We start from the raw sequence: 8,675 nt of genomic DNA, 5'->3' as shown, positions 1-8,675 counted from the left end.
AGAAGAGATCAAACTAGGATCCCTGACCCTAGCTTCCCGGTAGCTCGCCGTGATCGTATAGTGGTTAGTACTCTGCGTTGTGGCCGCAGCAACCTCGGTTCGAATCCGAGTCACGGCATTGTGGAACAATGGCACGGCAAGGGAGCTATGTTTTGTTGTTCTATTCCATTTTAATCCTGACCTAACATTCTGGAAAAGGGATCTCAAGACTCCAGTGACAGTTAAGAACGGCATTTACACAGTTCTGTGTGGACTGCCACAATACAAAGGTTTGTCATGGATGCACCCCAAAGACATGGATGCACCCCAAAGACCAGAGAACACGTATGCCTGATAAGTGTAACATAAATGTCTGTTTTTTCATAAAAATACGTTGGTTTTTCTTAGTTTCCTATGCAGCTTTGGCTTTTTACTTCCATCAAAGCACTGCAGTAGATGCCAGAGTGAAGAGGTTCTGCAGGAGGGAGTGACCCCTGAGACAGCTCTTAAAGTAGGCTGGGACTCTGTCAAGCCGCGATGTAATGTGCAAAGACAATGTAGCGTGCCCAGTCATGAAAAGGCATTGTGGTTCCCTCCCGAGGTCATCTTTGGGACCTGCCCGCCCCACAGCGCTGTGGGGACTGGCTGGGCCGATAGCGAACGCTCCCCAAGAACCTGTTGAGTGAATGGGCACCGGTCGGAGGGGGCGGGAAACCACACTGAAAGCCACGCGAGCAGGAAAGGCAGGCGAATGTCCTGCAGCCTCGTACGTGAAATGGTGAAAGGTTTTCGTGGGTGTTTAGCGAGATCTCTAGCGGCTGCGCAGGAGAGGGTAAAAAGTGGCCACTTTACAATCACTTGTCAGAAACTACTGTCACATTCTGTTCAGCAAACAGACATTGCCCAGTGTAGAAGCGGTCGCATTCTAGGCGCCGCGTGGGCGCGAGCGTTGATGGACAGGAAGAAAAACCGGACCGAGTCCCAGCTGCCGCCCAGAGGGGTCAGAGGTGGGCGCAAAACCGAGAGGGAGCATCCAGGAGTGGGAGAGGCTGGAAGGAAGAGGCGGGCGGGGTTGCGGTTGACTCACATTCGTTGGGTTACGACTACACTGTCAAACCCTGTACTGAAGGCTTTTGTACCTTCCGAGAAGGTCGTAATGGGTCACTGCTGGGCGCTGGGGAGGATCAGCAGTAAGGAGATCCAATAGGGAACGCCCCCGAAGGCTCGGGAACTCTCCAGAGCCGGCTGGCAAGTGTCCAGGCCACCGGAGACCGGCTCCCCAAGACAGTCAGCTCGGGTCCCCGGGTGCTCAAGAGGTCCTGCCAACCCCTACACCTGCCACAAGCGAACTCTTTGCTCAGGACCAAAGAACCAAAAAGTCGCGTAGGCGGAGGAAGCGCAATGCGCCTGCGCATTCTCAGGCCATAGATTGGAGTCCCGCCCAATAAATGGGTCATTTAGTGACGCAGGAAGTGGGATGGCCTATGAGTATTGAAGAGAATATTCAGAAGAAGAATCTTACAGGTCCCCGGTAGCTCGCCGTGATCGTATAGTGGTTAGTACTCTGCGTTGTGGCCGCAGCAACCTCGGTTCGAATCCGAGTCACGGCATTGTGGAACAATGGCACGGCAAGGGGTCTACTTTTTTTCTTTCACTCTTCATTTTCTTACACGAACAACGGCTTTTCTACCTCCCTTGAACACTAAGCTCTTCTAAAGATCGCCTCCTCTAAGAATTCTTTAACGCTCTGAATCCAGTAGTTTCAGATCCAACAGTTTCTATTCCCTTCCTCCTGGAAGCGGGTGACTAAGCCATTAAACAACTAGCGAAACAGCACCCCTATGACCTTGTGGGGCTTTTCTCTACCCGTTTTTCATTTTTAAAAATTGCATCGTTCGTTTGTAATTACAGACTTCATTGTCCCAAGTCTAACCGGAAGGTTCTCATTCTTCAGTTCAACCTCCAATTATTGCCAACTTGTCATGATAGTCTAGTGTAAACAAATATTCAGGTATTGATATATGTAAAGATAGTCCTCTTACATAAAATACCAATACCTCCAACTCCCAAAAAATTAGGAGACCAGAACACGAGGTGATAGCTTTGCCTAGATGGGTAAGAGTACTCACCCTGAAGGAATCTCCACCCATCACGCGGCCTGATTCCCTACTAGTGCGTGTAGAGGACATTTTAGGGTGGTAAAACAGAAAAAAAGAGATTATCCATTGAGACCTGAATTCAGAGACTAGAAGAAGAAATTGTCTTAGCAGTCTACTTGAAAACCGCTCATCTCTTACTGCCAAGAAAGATACAATGTAAGTGAGGTCACTAAAGCCAGAAAATGCATGTGCTTTTCAGGCAGGGTTCACTGAATCTTTTTTGTAGCTTGTTTTACTCTGGCTTTTGTTGTTGCTTTCATTGTTTTAAGGTTGTTGTGTTTCTTTTTTAGATCTTTTAAAAATATTTATTTTGTTTTATGTGTATTAGTATTTAGGCTACATGTATAGTGAGTGCTTAGAGAGGCCAAAAGAGGGTGATTGACCTCTGGAACTGGAGCGCTGGGACTGGACCCAGGTCCTCTACAAGAATAACAAGAGCTATTAACCACTGTGATCCTCCTGCTTCATCCTTCCCAGAGCTGGGATTACGGATGTACACCACCATTCGGATGTTCTATATCTTAACACAATTGTTTGCCAAACACACAAAGCTTCACCTGTTTTTATAAGCAGTCTCATGTAGCTGAGGCTAGCCTTGAACTCACTTTGTTGTCAAAGTTGACTCTGGATTCTTCTGCCTCAACCTTCCAAGCACTAAGACTGCAGAAGTATGCTACTCCACCTAGCTCCATAAACAAATATTTAAACAGATGGCTGCTTTTGGGTTTTTTGTCTGCCCCCTCCCCTAGGATCTTGCTATGTTCCCTGGCTAGTCAAGCCTCAAACTCAGTCCTCTAGCCTCTAAAGTAGCTGAAATTGCAGATATAAATAAGTGTGCCTGGTTTCAGGTGGTTTCTGTTTTGGTTTTTGTTGTTGTTGTTGTTTTAAGTTTTTCTCTGTGGAGGTTTGGTGCCTGTCCTGGAACTAGCTCTTGTAGACCAGGTTGGTCTCAAACTCACAGTGATCTGCCTGCCTCTGCCTCCCGAGTGGTGGAATTAAAGGTGTGCGCCACCAATGCCCAGCTTCAGGGGGTTTCTTATAGTCTATAAATGAGTGGCAAGGTTTGCTTTATGATTGCAGATCTTGCTTATGTTATGTTCTTCCAATGCAGATCATATTATTAAAGAGATAATCTTTGATTCTACAAAAAGAAAATGGTGCTCTCCCATTTTCCAGTAATACAAAGCCCTCTCTATCCATTGTACCTCCTCCTTCCTTTCCTCTCTGCACTCCCTTCTTCTTTCTCTTTCATTTTTTCCCCAGCCTTCAAAAGAACATGGCAGTAAGAGAAGAAGTGAAAACTGGTGATAAAGCTTGGCGCTTCAGTGAAATCCTATGACAGTCTCTGGCAGTGTGAATTAATTCAAAGGCACCAAGGCTATTCATCCTCTGCCAGTTGTACTTGATGGGAATATAGCCCAGTGTGTCAGATTTTCTGGTGTTTTAGGAGAAGCCAGGAACATGGAGTTTTACACAAGATGCTCCATAATTTTAAATACTGGAGGATAATTTAAAATTTTTGAATAATGACCTACATCAAAACTATGTAGGTCAAACAGAAGTTGATCCAATGAGAAAGGGTTTAGGGGATAAGAGCACTGGGACCTGGGTTTGATTCCCAACACCCACACAACAGTTCATAGCCATCTGTAACAGGATCCAACACCTCTTTTTGTATACAAGTTGTGCACAGACAGAAGCAGGCAAAACACCCATATTTTTAAAAGTTGGAACAAATAGAGCCCACTTTCAGTCTTAATGAATAACAGCACATATTTGAGAAAGAGAGAAGATTGATAAGAAGTTGATGAGACCAAGTAAAAAGCACACAGGCACCTCTTGAGAAGCCTCTCATTAGCCAAAGTGGAAGAATTTGAGCATTAAAAGGAATTATGATATAAAGATGGTGTGGTACTTTGAATAGGTATGCCCCCTTCCCCACCCCCAACCCCCGGGCCCTGTTGGAGGATGTGTGTCACTGTGGAGGCAGACTTAGAGGTCTTATATGCTCAAGCTATGCCCAATGTGATACACAGTTCACTTCCTGTTGCCTGAGGATCAAGATGTAGAACTCTCAGCTCCTTCTCCAGCACCATGCCTGCCTACATGATGCCATGGTTCTCACCATGACAATAATGATGAACTAAACCTCTGAAACTGTAAGCCAGCTTCAATGAAATGTTTTCCTTTATAAGAGTTGCTGTGGTCATGGTGTCTCTTCATAGTAATAAAACTCTAAGACAGACAGTAATAGATTGTATCACACTGAAAATTTATTTTTGGCAGATTTGATTGATTGTATGTGTGTGCCATATGTGGACAGTTGCCTATGGAGGCCAGAAGACAGTGTCAAATACCCTGGAGCTGAGTTACACATAGTTGTGAGCCTCCAGACTCAGGTTTGGGGAGTCTAAGTCTAGTCCTCTGGAAGTGCTCCTAACTGCAGAACCTGAACAATGATCTCTTTAAATGTGTGTGGAGCCAGGTGTTGGTGGCACACGCCTTTAATCCCAGCACTCGGGAGGCAGAGGCAGGTGAATCTCTGTGAGTTTAAGACTAACAAAAGCTAGTTCCAGGACAGCCTCCAAAGCCACAGAGAAACCCTGCCTCAAAAAAACAAAAAAAAAAAATTGTCAAGCTGGATGTGATGGCTCACACCTTTAATCCTGGCATTCTGGAATCAGAGACAAGCAGATCTCTGTGAGTTTGAAGCCAACCTGAACAAGACCCAGACCAGCCAAAGCCACACAGTGAGATACTATCAAATTTAAAAAAGAAAAAGTAAGTTTCTTCCAGGGGTAGAAGAGATGACTTCATAGGCTACCCACCTAAAGAACCCAGCAACCACATGGAAGCTTGTGATCCTTTGTGACTCTAGTTCCAGGGGATCTGACACCTCTTCTGGCCTCCACAGGTACCACGTGTGCACATGGGGAACAGACATGCATGCATGTGAGACACCCACACACATTTTTTTTTTTGGCTTTTCGAGATGGGCTTTCTCTGTGGCTTTAGAGGCTGTCCTGGAACTAGCTTTTGTAGACCAGGCTGGTCTTAAACTCACAGAGATCCGCCTGCCTCTGCCTCCCAAGTGCTGCGATTAAAGGCGTGCACCACCAACGCCCGGCCTTGACAATTTTTTAAATACATTTATTTTTATGTGGATGTCTGTGAGTGCCTGAGTTTATGTGCACCATGTGTGTGCAGGAGCCCTTAGAGGTCAGAAGAGGGCATCAGATCCCCTGGAACTAGAGTTACAGGCAGCTGTGAACTGCTATGTGGTTACTGAGAATTGAATCCAGCAACTCATCAGCCCTATACTATAATTTTAATGTTATCATCTATCCCTCTACCTCTGTGACATCCTGTCTCCTTTCTAAAAAACCTTAGTCCTACCCTCCCCCCGCCACCCTCAGTGTCCTGTGAACACTGTCTGTATATCATGCTGTTCCCACCTCTATTCCATACCCTCCAGTCCCACCCAGTAAATACCTACCCTCCACTCCCACCCTGTAAATACCTACCCTCCACTCCCACCCTGTAAATACTGTCCATATAGCACGTTGCTCCCACCTCTCTGTGTTTGCCTGACTCCTGGATTGGAAAGGCCCTTTATTTCATCTACCCAAATCTTTCAGGAGTGTAGAAAGACTGGGAAACATATGATGACATGGGGAAAACAGAAAGCTTTCCTCACCCAGAGTCTGATTGAAGCTTCCAAAAGTTCCTACCACCAACACTAAAGATATAAGTTCAATTCCTAGTAGAACTGTGGAAGGAGAGAACAAACTCTAACCTACAAACACACACACACAATCACACATACATATTTTTTATTTTTATTTTTGTTTTTTGTTTTTTTTGAGACAGGGTTTCTCTGTCTTGCTTTGGAGGTTGTCCTGGAACTCACTCTAGTAGACCAGGCTGGCCTCAAACTCACAGAGATCTGCCTGCCTCTGCCTCCCGAGTGCTGGGACTAAAAGCATGCGCCACCAACACCAGATACATATTTTTTAAATGTTAAACAATTCCAATGAAAGATTTCCTGTAAAGGCTTCCAACATGATATTAATATCCCTGCCATACATGGATACTTTATGCTTCAGTGATAACATGATATGACTTTGAGAGGCCCTCATTCGTGTCTCCAAACATCTTCAGAGAATCCCTAGCAGGACTTTGTTCATAAAAGTTACCCTATATTCATGTATCCTTTTATTTTATCAATTATAGTCCTTTCAGGGACCCCTGAGGAGTCACCTTGTAGTCTCAATTGGGTTTCTTAGCAATTATTTGAATATGGTAACTTCAAAACCTGCCAAAATCCTATATATGATTATCGTTAAAAAAAAAAAAAGCCACCAAAAGTGATGAGCATAACTCTGTCTTGGGGAGCCTACAGGAGCTTTAGTTCTTTGAGAGGTCACACCCATGCTCTTGGGTGTGTCTTATCTTCCTACTGAATTATTTTTCTGTTAACATTTATTATTAAGCTATATTAGAATGCCTTTTGTTTGCCGGGCATTGGTGGAGCATGCCTTTAATCTTAGCACTCGGGAAGCAGAGGCAGGTGGTTCTCTGTGAGTTCGAGACCAGCCTGGTCTACAGAGTGAGTTCCAGGCCAGCCTCCAAAACCAAAAAAAAAAAAAAAAAAAAAGGATGTCCTTTTTAAAAAGATCTATTAATTTTTTATGTATATGTGCACGTGTACATGTCCATAGAAGCTGGAAAAGAGGGTGGGGGCCCCTGGAACTGAAGTTGCCTGACATGAGTGCTGAGACCAAAGCCAGTCCTCTCCAAGAACAGCCAGTGCCCTTAACCACTGAGTCATCCCATTAGCTCCCGCCTTTTTGGTTTTTTGAGACAGAATCTCCCAGGATGGATTTGAGTTCATCAAGGAAATCTCCTGGTATAGCCTCTGAGTACTATATTATAGGCATGGCCATCATATTTTACAGGGTTCTGTTTTTGTTTTTTGAGACAAGGTCTCTGTTAAGTAGCCCTGGCTATCCTGGAACCCGGTATGTAGACAAGGCTCAACTCACAGAGATCCTCCTTTCTCTGCCTTCCAAGTGCTGGGATTAAGGTGTGTCACCACGCCCAGCATTACAAGTTTGTTTTTGTTTGTGGGACAGAATTCCTTATCAAGATGATGTCCTTGAACTTCTCATCCTGTGGCTTCAACCTCCCCAAACCTCCCAAGTACTGGGATTATTTGTGTGTAGCATGTTTTAGTCACTGTTCTATTGCTGTGAAGAGACACCATGACCAAGACAATTTACAGAAGAAAGCATTTAATTGTGGAGCTGCTTACAGTTTCCAAAGGTTAGTCCATTATCATTACATCGGAGAGCGTGGCGGCAGCCTGGCAGGCATGTTGCTTGAGAAGTAGCTGAGAGCTTTACCTCTGATCCACAAGCAGAGGTGGGGTGAGAGAGCACCCTGGGCCTGAATGGGTTTTTGAAACCTCAAAGTGCACCCTCAGTGACACACCTCCTCCCACAAGGCCACACCTCCTCCCACAAGGCCACACCTCCCCTAACAAGGCCACGCCTCCCAATCTTTCCCAGAAAAGCATATGAGCCTGTGGAGACCATTCTCATTCTAACCGCCACGCATCACCACGCACCCCTCATTTTACATTTTCTGAAGCAAAGACAGCTAGTATGGTGGCTCACATTTGTAACCTCAGCACTTAGGAGCTTGAGACAACAGGATGGCCATGAATCTGAGGGCAGGCCTGACTGCAAAGTGACTACCAGGCTAGCCAGGGCCACATAACAAGGGCCAGTCACAAACAAGCTACTCGTATCATTCATCACCCTTAATTGTCACAGCAACAGCTATTATTACATTGTATAGGATACCAGGGACACTGTCTTGCCCATATAGCTGGCTAGATCATATAGCTGTTGATTCCTGACCCATGACTTTCCCATTCTTTCACATTTGGGGATTGTGGTGACCCTTTCATGTGGATTAACTAGAATATCCTCAGGTACCTGTCATTTCTCTTGCTCACCTTTGCATTATTATTTAATATCTTAAACCATAAATTCTGGAATGTAAACCTGTTATTTTCTGTATTATACCCAATGAAGCAACAGTTTGCAATGTCTTTTACAGGCCCACTACCCAATGTATAGTTGGGGTCCAACAGCATTTGTATTACTTGGGAGTACCCCCAGCTAGACCTGCAAAAATGATAATCTGCAATGTAACAAGGCAACCCCACCCCAGGAGATCGTGGGTCACATTATAGTATGAGAATTCATATATACTAGAATTTGCACACAGCAGAAACTTAACGTATTTGGAATCATAGGAATAATAGATTTGCTGTTTCCCTATCACATTATCTTCTCTCGGCTTTGAACACATTCCTCTTTGGAGACTTCCCTGATGCTCTGGTCATACAAAAGGTGGTGCTAGTCCATCAACTCAACCCTCTCTGGAGGCTGGGGCAGAGGGTGGCTAGTTTAAACCAGACTGAGCTATTATAGAGAATCCGTGGCCAGCTATAATATGAGGCCAGAC

At 45.0% G+C, this 8,675-nt stretch overlaps 2 non-coding genes across 2 annotated transcripts; both read left to right on the top strand.

Annotated features, from left to right (window-relative positions):
* The first annotated feature begins 46 nt into the window (after positions 1–46).
* Positions 47–118, top strand: Trnah-gug. The gene has a single exon. It is a non-coding gene; the product is annotated as a tRNA-His (tRNA).
* A 1,399-nt stretch (positions 119–1,517) lies between these two features.
* On the top strand, positions 1,518–1,589 carry Trnah-gug. Its single transcript has one exon. It is a non-coding gene; the product is annotated as a tRNA-His (tRNA).
* Positions 1,590–8,675: the final 7,086 nt, after the last annotated feature.

Source organism: Mesocricetus auratus, unplaced genomic scaffold (assembly GCF_017639785.1).
Source record: "Mesocricetus auratus isolate SY011 unplaced genomic scaffold, BCM_Maur_2.0 Super-Scaffold_100004, whole genome shotgun sequence".
Taxonomy (NCBI): domain Eukaryota; kingdom Metazoa; phylum Chordata; class Mammalia; order Rodentia; family Cricetidae; genus Mesocricetus; species Mesocricetus auratus.
This window is presented reverse-complemented; position numbering and strand designations above follow the sequence as displayed.